The 15,863-nt window shown below is 41.3% G+C and overlaps 1 protein-coding gene across 1 annotated transcript in view; it reads right to left on the bottom strand.

Moving 5' to 3' along the window:
• The window catches only part of LOC132379136 (annexin A4-like), a 90,600-nt gene extending 88,635 nt beyond the window's left edge, over positions 1 to 1,965 (bottom strand). Inside the window, exon 1 of the mRNA XM_059946744.1 lies at positions 1,809 to 1,965. The gene's annotated coding sequence lies outside the window, so the exon portion shown is untranslated. The remainder of the gene's footprint in view (positions 1 to 1,808) is intronic.
• Positions 1,966 to 15,863: the final 13,898 nt, after the last annotated feature.

Here is a 15,863-nt window from a genome sequence, read left to right as displayed (position 1 = left end):
TGTATAGTTTTTCGTTAATTCTACTGTATTTTTCATTTTCCTGTAAATGCCTGCAAAAATGAATCTCGAGGTAGCAAATGGTATATATACACAGTGTGATAATAAATTTTCTCTAAACTTTGAAATGTAACTAATCTAGGCTTCTCCAACTCACAGCCTCTGAGACCAGAGACAGCAGAGCGGATGGGATCACTATCAGCAGCGGATTCCCCTCCACATGACACACCAGGCCACACAAGTTTTCCCAGGCCCGTCCATACAGCAGGAAATGATCCCTGATTTTCCGATCGCTGGCACTGTGAAGTGCACCGCCAACTGCTACGCAACCATGCCAGCTACAATCATTTTTCACTTTTAGATTTGCCATCAAAATAAACTCTTTAATGAGCCTGACCTTTTGGATAGGTAACTGATAATAGTAATCTGCGTCTGATAGGAAGTCACGGGAAAATGGAAGCACTGGTGACAGAGAAACGACGATTCAAGATTACTGTACTTACTGGAGGTGATGGCAAAATAATGCGAGTATCTAATTCGTTAACACCATAAAGGATGATGGTGGTGACTTGGTGTAGATTTTAACTACCAGGAGGGTAAACAGACAGATTTAGACTGAAACATTATACAACAGCACACAAAATGCTGGAGGAACTCTGCAGGTCAGGAAGCAGCGAAGGAGAGAAATAAACAGTCCACGGAGGCCTGATAAAAATACAAGCCTGCCCTGGCTTCTCCCTTTAGATGCTGCCTGGCCTGCTGTGTTCCACCTGCATTTTGTGTCTGTTGTTGTTTGAATTTCCAGCATCTGCAGATTTCCTGGTGTTTGCTGGCTAATCTTCACCCCGTGGGAGTACAGGTGTTCTGGTGTGCAACTCACCTCCAACTTCTCTCAACAGCAATAAGTCAGGGACAATTCTAGCAAGTGATTACAAGATAACACAAAATACTGGAGCAACTCAGCATGTCAGGTAACACCTATGGCGGGAAATCAACAGTTCGGGGCCGAGAACCTTCTCGGTCCTGACAAAGGGTCTCAGCCTGAAACGTTGTCTGTTGTTCCTCCCCACAGACGCTGCCTGACTTGCTGAGTTCCTCCAGCATTTGGTGCATGTTACAGACATAGCGCACTGCGCCCTTCGGCCCATCTAGCCCATCCCGAACTTTTGTAGTGCGGTGCTCAAGATTTCCAGTACCTGGAGATTTTCTTGTGTCACCGGAAGGATTAACCCCTATTTCCCTTTGCTCGACGCTGCCTGACCTACCGTGTGAGTTTGGAAGTTCCTAGCTCTCTTCACCAGTTGGCCGCTACTCCGCATGCGGTATAAACATGCCCAAAATATAAAACCAGGAAGTGGCAACTACTAGGAAATTTATTGTTTCTGCATAGGACCGGAAGCAGAGATTAAAAATAAATACTTAATTGCGCAGAAATAGATGAACTTGGAAAGATTAAGACCGCAGTGCGACCTCGGTAACACCGCAGTGTTCCCTGGCACCGACACTCGGCTGATCAAAATCAGCGTTAAGTGGCCCGATTGCCCATTAATACAACCCGAACTCTGGCCATGGGGGGCATATTCGTACAAAACATGTCCGAAGATCTCGCGTTCCCTCCGTCTGAGTTTCTAATCAATTAGTTCAACCCCCGTTAGAGACTTTCACCGAGGCGGCACCCGAGTATCTGCCCCGGATAGTTGTTTCCCCCTGTGGCTCCCTGCCATTACTTGGGGAGTGGAAGATGGAGGAGGTAACGCCAAGCCTCAGCTGAACCGCCCGTCTGCAAAGGCACAAGGTACACTGCGACCTACCTGCGCTCCGACCTCCCGGTGAGCCCCTTAAGCCGAGTCAAAGTGAGGAGAGCAGTTCCTCCTTCTCGCCCAGTCCCGCGCTGCTTTCCCCCGGGCTAGAGGGAGGCGTGTTGACCTCTTGCTCAATCAGACCCTCCCACTGGCAACGTCAAGACAGCCGAGGAAAACAGGGGAAAAAAAAGTCCCGAAGCTGCAAGCGTATTTTTAAAAAATCTGTTTATTATTATTATTATTCACTTCCGTGTAAAAGTGCAAGGAGAACTTGCATCTTATCTGTACTTCTCGCTGCCACGACGAGGCAGTCAAAGACCCCACCCATCCACTCTCGCCTTTCCCACCAGCTCCCGGCCTCACAATCCATAACCCTGCACCTGAAATTCACTTCCTCTGCAACTCTGTGAACACTGTAACACCATGGATTCACTTTCAGGGAGTCTTCATCTCACGTTCTCTATGTTTATTCCTTAGTTATTAATTATTATTTTTAACTTTTTGTCTTTTGCACATTGGTTGTTTAGCAGTTTTTCATTGTTTCTACCGTGTATGCGCGCAAGAAAACGGATCAAAGGACTGCACCTGGTGACGGACACACATGTACTTTGATAATAAATTAGCTTTGAACTTTATTCTGCATTGTTAATTGTTTTACTTCCTCATTGCTGTGTGTAATGAATTGCTCCATATGGACGGTATGCAAGACACGTTTATCACTGTATCTCAGTACATGTGACAGTAATAAACTAATTTATCACTTGAAAACCTAAGACATAGTGCATAGAAACTATGTTAAATGTTGGGGTGAGATCTGACAAGTGAAATGATTGGGAATACACAAAATGCAGGAGGAACTGCATTTTGATGTAGTTTTGAACTGCATAAAGATATCAACAAATTAGAGAGAGTACAGAGGAGATTTACTACAATGTTACCTGGGTTTCAGCACCTGAGTTACAGAGTAAGGTTGAACAAGTTAGGTCTTTATTCTTTGGAGCGTAGGAGGTTGAGGGGGGACTTGATAGGGTATTTAAAATAATGAGGGGGATAGATAGAGTTGACGTGGATAGGCTTTTTCCATTGAGAGTAGGGGAGATTCAAACAAGAGGACATGAGAGTTAGGGGGCAAAAGTTTAGGGGTAACATGAGGGGGAACTTCTTTACTCAGAGAGTGGTAGCTGTGTGGAATGAGCTTCCAGTAGAAATGGTAGAGGCAGGTTCGGTATTGTCATTTAAAGTAAAATTGGATAGGTATATGGACAGGAAAGGAATGGAGGGTTATGGGCTGAGTGCAGGTCGGTGGGACTAGGTGAGAGTAAGCGTTCGGCATGGATTAGAAGGGCCAAGATGGCCTGTTTCTGTGCTGTAATTGTTATATGGTTATAACTGAGCAGGCCAGGCAGCATCTATGGAGAGGAATAAACAGATGGTTTCAGACTGAGACCTATCATCAGGACTGGGAAGGAAGGGTCAGTGGTCAGGATAAGAAGTTGGCTGGGGGGGTGGGGGAGGTGGAATACAAGGTGGCTTCTGATGGGTGAAGCCAGGTGGGTGGGGAAGAGGATGAAGTGAGAAGCTGGGAGGTGGTAGGTGAAAAAGGTAAAGGGCTGGAGAAGAAGGAACCTGATAGGAGGGGACTGTGGAACATGGGAGAAAATGCCAGTCCTGCTGAGTTCCTCCAGCATTTAGTGCGTGCTACTCCAATTTGGCAGCTGTTCAAGTTTGTTTATTGTCGTTCATCCATACACATGTATACAGCCAAATGAAACATGTTCCTCCAGACTAGGGTGCACAACACAGTACATACAACTCACACTTAACACATACAGTAATATTACAAATAAATTAACAAATACATTCCAAAAGATTGACATTTAGCATAAGGTGCATTTATGACACAAGTTCTAAAGTAACTGCTGGCACTATGGCAGCTGAGTGGAGGCAGGAAGTTCAGTTGTGGTTTGTTTTGAGGGGGTAAGGAGACATGTTGTGACATGAGTTACCTTAGATCTTGAATGTCAACAAGAGGAAGTCAACTTCATTTACAGATCCACAGTTTGAAAGTGAAAGAGTGGTATAGAATCGCAGCTTGTGATGCACCATCAATAACTTTCGGAGATGTGAGGCAAGAGATAGGCTTTTATTGGCTGGAAGAGAGCACTATCAGCAGAAAGAGACCACCACACAACATCCTGGAGACTGAGGGAGGAGCAGTGCCTCCAATCGCCTTTATACAGGGGTCTGTGGGAGGAGCCACAGGAGCAGTCAGCAGAGGGGTGTGTCCAGACAGGTATATGTAGTTCACCATAGCATGGAACCTGGCCCTTCAGCACAGTCCATCCATGCTGACCAAGACCCCCATTTGCATTTGTTTGACCTCTAGCCATCCGATTCCATGTATGGTCAAAGTAGTTTTTAAACTTTGAAGTGACATGGCACATGAATGTGAGGAAAAGGGAGGGATATGGACATTGCACAACATAAGCAATTAGTTTGGTTGGCCCTTTGATCACTAATTTATTTGGTTGGGCACAACATTGTGGGCTGAAGGGCCTGTTCCTGTGCTGTACTCTTCTGTTCTATAAATGTTGTTGGGATGGCGTGGATAAAAAAAACAAAGCCCAAACCAACATTTCAAAAACAACACCTCATTTGTCACCAGCTCAGCCAGGAAATCTAATTATTTCCTTTGCTCTCAGGCTGGGGTTTCAAATTCAAAATACAGAAATCCTTAAGTTCTCAATTGTCTTCAAATGGTTATGGCTGAATTGTGGATGATAATGGTAGGAAACTGTTACTTTCTTGCTGTTAATTGCATTCCTTTGGAAAAATCTATACAGGAAACATCTAAAAACCGGGAAGGCTTTGCACTCATTGGATAAACCTGGAGGAAATCTATTTAAGAGGGAGCTGTGTTGCATGAGCAATCTCCACAGTGCCATGGAGAACAAGCAGCAGCAACCAAAGGAGAGACTGAACAAGCAAAACACTAACCACAACCGCCATTTACCTGTATCCACGCTGCACCAGAATATGTGGGTCCCGGATCAGCCTCTACAAACCACCAATAGACAACCCCTTAGGACAGGGCTTCCCAACCTTTTTCATGCCATGGACCAATATCATTAAGCAAAGGGTCCATGGACCCCAGGTTGGGAGCCCCTGCTTTAGGAGAACATCACACTTGATGAGTGATTGCTCTACTACAGCAGGAAAGGATGGATCGAGAATCAGGAAACCAGATCTCCTCAGGACCAGTGAGAAGAGGGCCAGAGAGCCCAGGGTGGGATTAGTCATAGAGTCAAACGATCCGTACTTACCATAATGCCTATCTTAGTGAGCCACATTGGCTGCTTTTGATCTTTATCCCTCTAAACTAAACCCGTCCAATCTGGATTCCTTCCAAAAATGGGGTTGGGAGTCAGGTGACCTGAAATCCTAATATTTGAGGACTTACATCTTCTGCTCTGAAGCAATTTGAATGCAGCACCCGTTCAAAGTAAACTTATTAACAAAGTATGTTTTTGTTACCATATATGATCTTGAGATCAATCTTCTTGCAGGCATTTACAGGAAGCTATACAACTGAAGTTTGTGAAAAACTCCACACAAAGACTGGCAAAGTACCAGTGTGCAAGAGAAGACAAACTGCAAATAAAAATAACACTAAGAACACGAGTTGCAGAGAGTCTTTGAAATTGAGGCTGTGGATTGGACGTTCAGGATGTAGAATCGTGAGCCTGATTGTTGTAGGGTACTAACAGTTTCTGAACCTGGTGGTGCGAGCCTTGAGGCTCCTGTACCTCCTACTGATGGCACTACAAGAGGAGAGCATGGCCTGGATGGTGGGGGTCCTTGCTGAAGGATGCCACTTTCTTGTGGTAGCAATCCTTGCAAATGTACTCAAAGGTGGCTCTCTTCAACCAACTCTTGGCTCTTTCAGAATACAGGGGCATTCTTTCACAAATCAAGTGTATGGGAGGGTAAATAATCAGGTATGCTTCCCTCATCACCAGAGAAAAGGAAGAGATTGGCTTGATTCTCACTGGATGCCACTGATTGAAGGCCCATTGTGTCAGCATGGATGTTTGAGCCTTCCTGGAAACTTCCTCACACACTCTGCCAATAAGAACAGGAAGGGTAACAAGATAATTAAAACTTCATCACGTTCCCATTCAAATGACTCACCATCTAGAATACAACAGGTCTTCAATCCAAACTTCAATATTCAAGTTGTCACTTTTTATTGTCATTTCGACCATAACTGCTGGTACAAGTCACAGTAAAAACGAGACAACATTTTTCAGGACCACGGTGCTACATGAAACAGTACAAAAACTACACTGAACTACATAAAAACTACACTAGTCCATAGACCTACCCAGAACTGTATAAAGTGCACAAAACAGTGCAGGCATTACAATAAGTAATCAACAATTATTCCAGAATTATTTCATTTTTCAATCTTTTTATTGATTTTCAAATAAAGAATATACAAATCAGAGGAGGAGTTTAGCAAACAGATAATATAAAAGACATATAAACAGCAATAAAAAAACCAGAAAGTATATAATGTCAAAATCAGATAGGTAAAATGTTACGCTGTTATATATACAGTAGTCAAAAAAAACTACAACTCCTCATAGCAATCATAAAAAAAGATTGGAAATTTGATTTGATAAAGGGGAAAAAACCCACTAACTAAACTGAAACAAAAAAAGGAGAAAGAAAAAAGAAAGATTGGGCAGTCCAATTGAGGATAAAATTTAAAAAAAAGAGAGAGAAAAACACATCCTTCCAGTCATCTCCGAACCTTCACGGATAAGGATTTTCCCCAAAGAGAATAAAGAAAGATAAGTAAATAAAAAAATAAATTAAATCATGTGAAAATATTGAATAAAGGGTCACCAGACTTGTTCAAAATTAAAGGATGTATCATATGTCTGGCTTCTAATTTTCTCCAAGCTTAGACATGACATAATGGAGGAGAGCCAATAAAAAACAGTAGGTGGGTTAGATTCTTTCCAGTGTAGCAAAATAGCTCTCCTAGCCAGTAAAGTTGAAAAAGCTATCACATGTTGGGCAGAGGCAGACACTTTGCTTGCTTCCTCTGGGAAAATCCCAAAAATTGCTGTAAGTGGATTAGGTTGAACATCCATCTCTATAACTAGATAATATTCCAAACACATCCCTCCAAAAATTATTTAAACTTACACATGACCAAAACATATGGGCTAGAGTAGCCACTTCTGCATTACATCTGTCACAAATAGGGCATATATTAGGAAAAATATGCACCAATTTATCTTTGGACATATAGGCCCTGTGTATACCTTAACTGAATTAAGGTATGGCGTGCGCAGATAGATGAATTATTGACTAGATAATAAATTTTACTCCATTGATTGTCTGAAAGCGAATGTTGAAGTTCTACTTCCCAGGTGCGTTGAACCCTATCATTAGGCGACATGTGAGCATTCATTAACTGTTTATAAATGATAGCTATTAATTGTTTTTGAAAAGGTTTAAGTTGAAAAATAGCATAAGCCAAATTTAAAGAGCAGGCCAAGGGGTAATTCAGTAAAAAAATCACGTAAAAAATTCCTAACCTGTCAATATCTGAAAAAATGTGTATTAGAGATATCATATTTATTCATTAACTGTGAAAAGGACATTAAACAGTCCTGTAAAAACAAATCTAAAAAAGTTTTTATTCCCTTAATTTTCCATGTTAAAAAAGCCTTATCCAAAATTGATGGTTTAAAAAAGAAATTAGAATAAATATTACTAGAAAGTAGAAAATCATTTAATTCAAAAAATCTATGAAACTGAAACCAAATTTTTAAAGTATGTTAACAATAGGGTTGAGAGTTTGTCTACCTATTCTGTAGAATGAAAACGGAAGGGGAGCTCCTAATAAAGAAGCTAACGAAAACCCCACTACTGAATATTCCTCCAACTGTAACCATGAAGGGCGATCTTGGTCATCTATATCATAAATCCAAAAAGTAATATAACGAATATTAATTGCCCAATAGTAAAATCTAAAATTTGGTAAGGCCATTCCTCTACATCTTTTTTTGGTTTTTGCAATAAAAGTTTATTCACTCTAGAGCTTTTATTATTCCAAACGTAAGACAAAATCATAGAATCTAGTTTATCAAAAAATGTTTTTGGAATAAAAGAGGGAACTGCTTGAAATAAATATAAAAATTTCAGTAGAATAACCATTTTTATAGTGTTTATTCGACCTATCAATGACATCGACATAGGCGACCAATTAGAAAGCGCCTGTTGAGTATATTCAACTAACGGGGGGAAATTATACCTATATAGGTCTTTAAAATTTTTAGTAATTTTGATACCAAGGTAAGTGAAATGGTTTTTGGCAATATTAAAAGGTATTTGATCATAATAATCAGAATAATTATTAATAGGAAATAATTCACTTTTATGTAAATTAAGTTTATATCCAGAAAAAATACCAAATTCCATAAATATAGATAACATAAAAGGAATAGATTTCCTAGAATTTGAAATGTAAACTAATAAATCATCTGTGTGTAACAAAACCTTATGTAATTTATCCCCTCTCTTAATACCCCGCACAGAATTAGAATCCCTAAGAGCAATAGCAAGTGGTTTTAAAGCCAAATTAAATAATAAAGGACTAAGGGGACAACCTTGACAGGTTCCTCTATATAATCTAAAATAAGGAGACTTTTGATTATTAGTTATAACCACAGCTACCGGGGCATGATAAATCAATTTAATCCAGGAAATAAATCCTGGACCAAAATTAAACCTCTTCAAAACCTGAAATAGATAAGGCCACTCCACCCTATCAAAGGCTTTCTCTGCATCCAAAGATACAAATTCCAGAATTATTAAAGATCCCAACTTCATAAATCAAGCTACTCTCCAAGAAGTACGTAGGTATAGATATTATTAACCAATCCTAAAAAAATGTACAATTAATAAATGTTTTTATCAGTTTTATTACATTACTTTATGCAAATGGCATTTAAATTACATTGTACCCATGAAAAGATAGTCTATGATACAGGTACATCTCAGAACCGAGGAATTTATGACCGGAGTCCTTTTGCTGGAGTAATATTTTCCTAAGGGTCAAAATTCAAGTTCAGTTTATTGCCATTGAACAGTACAGTCAAATGAAATGGTGTTCTTCTGCACCAAGGTGCACGACACAGTGCGTACAACATGCATGCAAAACACATAGAGTAATATTACCACAAATAATTTAATAATAAGGTGCAGTTACAGCACAAGTTAAAAAGCAAACAGTAAAACACTGCTGGCACTTCATACGTGATGAGACCTGGGTGGTGGCAGGGAGTGCTGAAGCCTTATGGCCTGGGGGAGGAAGCTGTTTTGCATTCTAGCAGTTGATAGGGTGTCAAGGAGATTGTTGGACGGACGGGAGGGATTTTTGGCATGTTAAGGGCCCTGCGTGAACAGCATTCTGGATAAGTATCTCAGGTGGGTGGAAGAACCGCAAACAATGCTGCCAAAGGAGGTGACCTCAAGGCGCGTCACGAAGCAACTCCTTTCACTTCTTTTTATTTCAGATGTGCTTCTGCTGCTGTTGGAGCCTGCGATCTACATTCTGGCGGCATGATTTTGGGCCGATTGGGTGATCTGGCACTTTGCCGTCTCCGAGAGGGTTCCTGGAAGCCTGGAGACAGGACGCGAGCCCATATTCAAGTCCGTCTCTTGCCAATCTCGCCGATTACAGTGCTGAGGAAGACTGAAATCATCGAGGCGAGTTCAGCACTATCTGCTAGCCTCTCACTCACTACTGATGGAGGAAGGTGTCTGTGTTGGGGGGTTTCTCTCTCCTCGGTCAGTGCTCCCGAGGAAAGCTCCTTGCATTCGAGTGATCTTTCCCTCCTTGATGGTATTGGAGGATGGTGACAGGGCAAGGTTTAACTGACGCGGTTTGTGGATTGTGGACTCTAATTCACGTATGACGGGCTTCTAGTTTTTCTGGCCACTCCTCTGTTGCTAGTTAGGGTGCTTTTGAATTGGGGCAGCCTGCAGGTAGTGAACACAGAGCTGAACTGTAATATGCCTTTTGATTTTGTGTTTAGTATTCTGTGTTTTCACTTGTTTTTTTGTTGCCATTTGTGCAATTTCTTTTCGCACACAGGGACAGGGGGTGTTTGATGTCTTTTCTTTGAATGGTCTAATGGTTTTCTTTGTTTTGTGGCTGTCCGTGGGAAGACGAATCTCGGGACCCACACCACCAGGTTCAGGAACAGTTATTACCCCTCACCCATCAGGCTCTTGAACCAGAGGGCATAATTTTGCTCAACTTCACTTGCCCCGTCACTGAATATGTCCTCACAACCTATGGACCAACTTTCAAGAATTCTTCATCTCATATTCTCAATATTCAATGCTTATTTATTTATTGTTATTATTTCTTTATTTTCTTTTGTACTTTTTTAACTTTTGCACATTGGTTGTTTGTCTGCCCTTGTGGGTTTGGTCTTTCATTCATTCTATTGTCTTTCTTGGATTTACTAAGCACACCTGCAAGAAAATAAATCCAGGGTTGTATGTGGTGACATATACGCACTTTGATAATAAATTTATTTTGAACTTTGAAAATGCTGGAGGAAATCAACAGGTCAGGCAACATCCATGGAAATAGATAGTTGATGTTTCAGGCCAAGACCTTTCTTCAGGGCTGGAAATGAAAGGGGAAGTACCAGAATTAGAAGATGGGGGTGGGGGTGGGGAAGGAGGACAAACGAGGAGTTGATATGTGATACTAGGCTGGTGTGAGAAGGGGAAGAAGCAAGAAGCTGGGAGGTGATCATTGTAAAAGGCAAAGGGCTGGAGAAGAAGGAATCTGATTGGAAAGGAAAGTGAATCATGGGAGAAAGGGAAGGAGGAGGGGAACCAAGGAGAGGTGATAGGCAGGTGCAGACAAGAGGAAAGAGGACAGAGTGGGGACTGAAAAAGAAAGGAAGGGAGAGGGGTCAAAATTTACCAGAATTTGGAAAAATTGATGTTCATGCCATCAGGTTGTAAAAACAATAGTATAAATATATTGGAAAGAAATCTCCATCGGTCTTGTGAATGGGATGCTTTGTAGGGGTTGGACATGTGGTGTTACTGAAAGACACATAATCACGAAACAGTTTCCAAAACCCATTCTAAAAATATCCTCTATAAATATCACCAAGGTTCAACAAATCTGGCATGAGGAATAACATGAGCTATCAAGTTTAAGCGCTAACAAATGCAACTAAAAATAAAGTTGTAGTCTGCTAGAAACTTAGTGTAAAGGAGAAGAGATTCCTTCTTCTAAACCAGGGGTTCTCAACATGGGCTCCACAGATCCCTTGCTTTAATGGTGTTGGGCCAAGGCACAAAAAAGGTCAAAATCCCCCCCTGCACTATGAGAACCTGCTTTACAGATGCCTTTCATAGTTTTACAAACCACGATAAGGTCACCTGTCAACCTCCAACATTCCAGAGAAACAAGTCCCAGCCTATCCTCATTACTCAGCAACATTCCTTGTGAATCTTTTTGACCACCCTCTCCAGCTTAATCACACCCTTTCTGTGGTGTGGCAGCCAGAGCTGCACACAATACTTAGTGAGTTTTAACCAACGATCTGACATCTAACTCCGGTACTCAACACCCTCGTCAAACAACTTTCTAAAGTGGAAGGTAAAGAATATGGCAAAAGCCATAGTGACAATTGGTTAATTTCCCCGCTTTACACTAAAATAGATTTGTCATATTTTTCTGCAAAAGTTTTGTATAATTTATGCCTTTTTTTCTGGCTCTGTGTCTGTACTTGCTGGAGTTTAGAATGAGCGGCAATGTTCCCTCTAATTTGTAATGACCAGTGTGCACAAACATCTTGTGTTGTGCAGACAACAACGTGTGTGCACTGGATTTTATATATAGTGGTTTTCATTTTAACAGCTAGCAAAACACTGTCGATAAGAACTTTGATCTCCTTTGGGTTTAATTGCTTTCGCTCTCATTCATCTGCACTCTCACAAAACCTACATAGCAGGCTTGTAGCAGGTATTGAAGAGTTTTCTCACCAGAGCTTTTGCACACTGTCCATGTGTGATTTGCTTGCTAAACAACGTTTTAAAAAGTCAAGTTTCAGAATAGCATTCCTCTTCTTCGCACTTGCAAATTCTCCAGCAACTTTTGCCTTGTGACAAAACATTCAGGTAACACCAGTTTCAGTATCGTATATAAATATTTCTCATATCTACACGTTCCTGACCTCACAAGCATTTGGTGTCGCAGTTCCTACTGTTTCATTTGGCCATTCCTCAATAAATGAATGAGCAGTTCTTTTACCCTTTCATACCTTCTGCTTCCTTGCACTTCAACGTAGCGAATCAATAAAAACTGGCTTAATAATTCAGTTCTAAACTCAGTGGACAAATCATCCCAAACTCTGTAATGTAATCACCATTCACCTTAGAAACCAGAAAAGAAAATGTGATTGTGTATGATCATGAAATATACTTCACCTACCAACGAGGTAGAGGGTGACAAACTTTTGTGTGTGATTTAAATTCCTTCGTGCACTAGTAGCAAAAGAGGTGTTCCTTAGAGGGAATGTTGATGAAGGGCGAATGTGGAGAGGATTTATCCTATGGTGGCGGAGTCTAGGACCAGATGCACAGTCTCAGAATAGAAGGACTTTCCTTTGGAATAGAGATGAGGAATTTCTTCAGCCATAGGATGGTGAACCTGTGGAATTCATTGCCACAGACAGCTGTGGAGGCCAAGTCAATGGGTATACTGCATTTAAAGCAGAGGTTGATAGGTTCTTGATTAATAAGAGTGTCACGGTTTATGGGGAGAAGGTGGGAGAATGAGGTTAAAAGGGATAATAAATCAGTCTTAACAGAATGGCAGAGCAGACTCAATGGGCCAAATGGCCGAATTTTGCGCCTATGTCTAATTTGTGCCTGTGATGTTGCTGTGAGTTTTTCATTGCATCTGTACAATGTGTACTTGTGCATCTGACGATCGACCAGCCTTTGACATTGACTTCCACTTTGTTGCTAAGAGTGGACGTTAACATTAAATTGCCAAAGAAAGGCCAGAGTGCTGGAATCATTGCTGGAACTTTAGTCAAGGATGAGTCAGAACAGCAGAAACAATGACACAGAGGGGAGGTGCATCTGCTCAACAGAACAGAACATCAGAGTAGGTGTTGGAATGTATACGGAAACTTACGTACAAATACTCACAATCCCAAACAAGCAAATCTAAACGTTACCTCCTGAGTTCTAAACCATCCTTTGACATTTCTGATTTATTTTTTCCAGATCATAAACCAGATACACCCTTGAGGTTGTTTAAGGAAACATATTTCAGTGACTGGTGGAAAATATTGCTTTTCTATAAGTATTTAATAACGCCACCTCACAGTCACCACTGAGCGTTCATTCATAAACTGAGGGGAGTGTTGTGTTTCAATCACCAGGTGGACTTTTAGTGTTAGTTCAAGGTTGTCGTGGACACAAAATGCTCCAGTCACTATTTATCATCAAGATATTGTCCCAAACCTTTCTGCCTTTAGTATAGATAGAGGTAAAGAAACCTATTGGATATTGAAAGACTAAGATAGAGTGGACATGGAGACAATGTTTTCTAGGACCAGACGGCACAGACTCAGTATACAAGGGTGTCCCTTTAGAACAGAGGTGAGGAGGAACATCTTCAACCAGAGGGTGATGAACCTGTGGAATTGATTGCAACAGATATTGTGGATGACAAGCCACTGGGTAGATTTAAAGTGGAAGTTGATAGGTTCTTGACTAGTCAGGATGTCAAAGACAAATATAGTATAACACAGCAAGGATGAGTGGGAAGCCAGAGGATTGGGAATCTTAAAGAGCAACAGAAGATTACTAAAAGGGCAATACAGGGAGAAAAGATGAGGTATGAAGGTAAGCTAGCCAAGAATATAAAGGACGATAGTAAAAGCTTCTTTAGGTATGTGAAGAGGAAAATATTAGTTGAGACCAAAGTTGGGTCCTTGAAGGCAGAAACAGGTGAATTTATTATGGGGAACAAGGAAATGACAGACAAGTTGAACAGGTACTTTGGATCTGTTTTCACTAGGGAAGACACAGACTATCTCCCAGATGTAATAGTGGCTAGAGGACCTAGGGTAATGTTGGAACTGAAGGAAATTCACATTAGGCAGAAAATGGTGTTGGGTAGACTGATGGGACAGAAGGTTGATAAATCCCCAGGGCCTGATGGTCTGCATCCCAGGATACTTAAGGAGGTGGCTCCAGAAATTGTGGAAGCATTTGTAATCATTTTCCAATGTTCTATAGATTCAGGATCAGTACCTGAGGATTGGAGGGTAGCCAATGTTATTCCACTTTTTAAGAGTGGAAGGAGAGAGAAAATAGGGAATTATAGACCAGTTAGCCTGACATCAGTGGTGGGGAAGATGCTGGAGTCAATTATAAAAGATTAAATAGTGGCACATTTGGATAGCAGTAACAGGATCGGCCTGAGTCAGCATGGATTTACGAAGGGAAAATCATGCTTGACTAATCTTCTGGAATTCTTTGAGGATGTAACTATGAAAATGGACAAGGGAGAGCCAGTGGATGTAGTGTACCTGGACTTTCAGAAAGCCTTTGATAAGGTCCCACATAAGAGATTAGTGGGCAAAATTAGAGCACATGGTATTGGGGGTATGGTACTGACATGGATAGAAAATTGGTTGGGAGACAGAAAACAAAGTGTAGGGATTAATGGATCCTTTTCAGAATGACAGGCAGTGACTAGTGGGGTACTGCAAGGCTCGGTACTGGGACTGCAGCTATTTACAACATACATTAATGATTTAGATGAAGGGATTAAAAGTAACATTAGCAAATTTGCAGATGACACAAAGCTGGGTGGCAGTGTGAAATGTGAGGAGGATGTTAGGAGAATGCAGGGTGACGTGGACAGGTTGGGTGAGTGGGCAGATGCATGGTAGATGCAGTTTAATGTGGATAAATGTGAGGTTATCCACTTTGATGACAAGACCAGGAAGGCAGATTACTATCTGAACGGTGTCAAGTTAGGAAAAGGGGAAGTACAACGAGATCTAGGAGTCCTTGTTCATCAGTCACCGAAAATAAGCATGCAGGTACAGCAGGCAGTGAAGAAAGCTAATGGCATGTTGACCTTCATAACAAGAGGAGTTGAGTATCGAAGCAAAGAGGTCCTTCTGCAGTTGTACAGGGCCCTGGTGAGACCCCACCTGGAGTATTGTGTTCAGTTTTGGTCTCCAAATTTGAGGAAAGACATTCTTGCTATTGAGGGAGTGCGGCATAGGTTCACAAAGTTAATTACCAGGATGGTGGGACTGTTATATAACCATATAACAATATAACCATATAACAATCACAGCACGGAAACAGGCCATCTCGGCCCTCCTAGTCCGTGCCAAACTCTTAATCTCACCTAGTCCCACCTACCCGCACTCAGCCCATAACCCTCCACTCCTTTCCTGTCCATATACCTATCCAATTTTACCTTAAATGACATAACTGAACTGGCCTCTACTACTTCTACAGGAAGCTCATTCCACACAGCTATCACTCACTGAGTAAAGAAATTCCCCCTCGTGTTTTCCTTAAACTTCTGCCCCCTAACTCTCAAATCATGTCCTCTCATTTGAATCTCCCCTACTCTCAATGGAAACAGCCTATTCACGTCAACTCTATCTATCCCTCTCAAAATTTTAAATACCTCGATCAAATCCCCCCTCAACCTTCTATGTTCCAATGAATAGAGACCTAACTTGTTCAACGTTTCTCTGTAACTTAAGTGCTGAAACCCAGGTAACATCCTAGTAAATCGTCTCTGCACTCTCTCTAATTTATTGATATCTTTCCTATAGTTCGGTGACCAGAACTGCACACAATATTCCAAATTTGGCCTTACCAATGCCTTGTACAATTTTAACATTACATCCCAACTTCTGTACTCAATGCTTTGATTTATAAAGGCCAGCATTCCAAAAGCCT

Source organism: Hypanus sabinus, chromosome 21 (genome assembly GCF_030144855.1).
Source record: "Hypanus sabinus isolate sHypSab1 chromosome 21, sHypSab1.hap1, whole genome shotgun sequence".
Classification (NCBI taxonomy): Eukaryota; Metazoa; Chordata; class Chondrichthyes; order Myliobatiformes; family Dasyatidae; genus Hypanus; species Hypanus sabinus.
The sequence above is the reverse complement of the archived record's forward strand: the minus strand, read 5'-3'. Positions and strand labels throughout refer to the sequence as shown.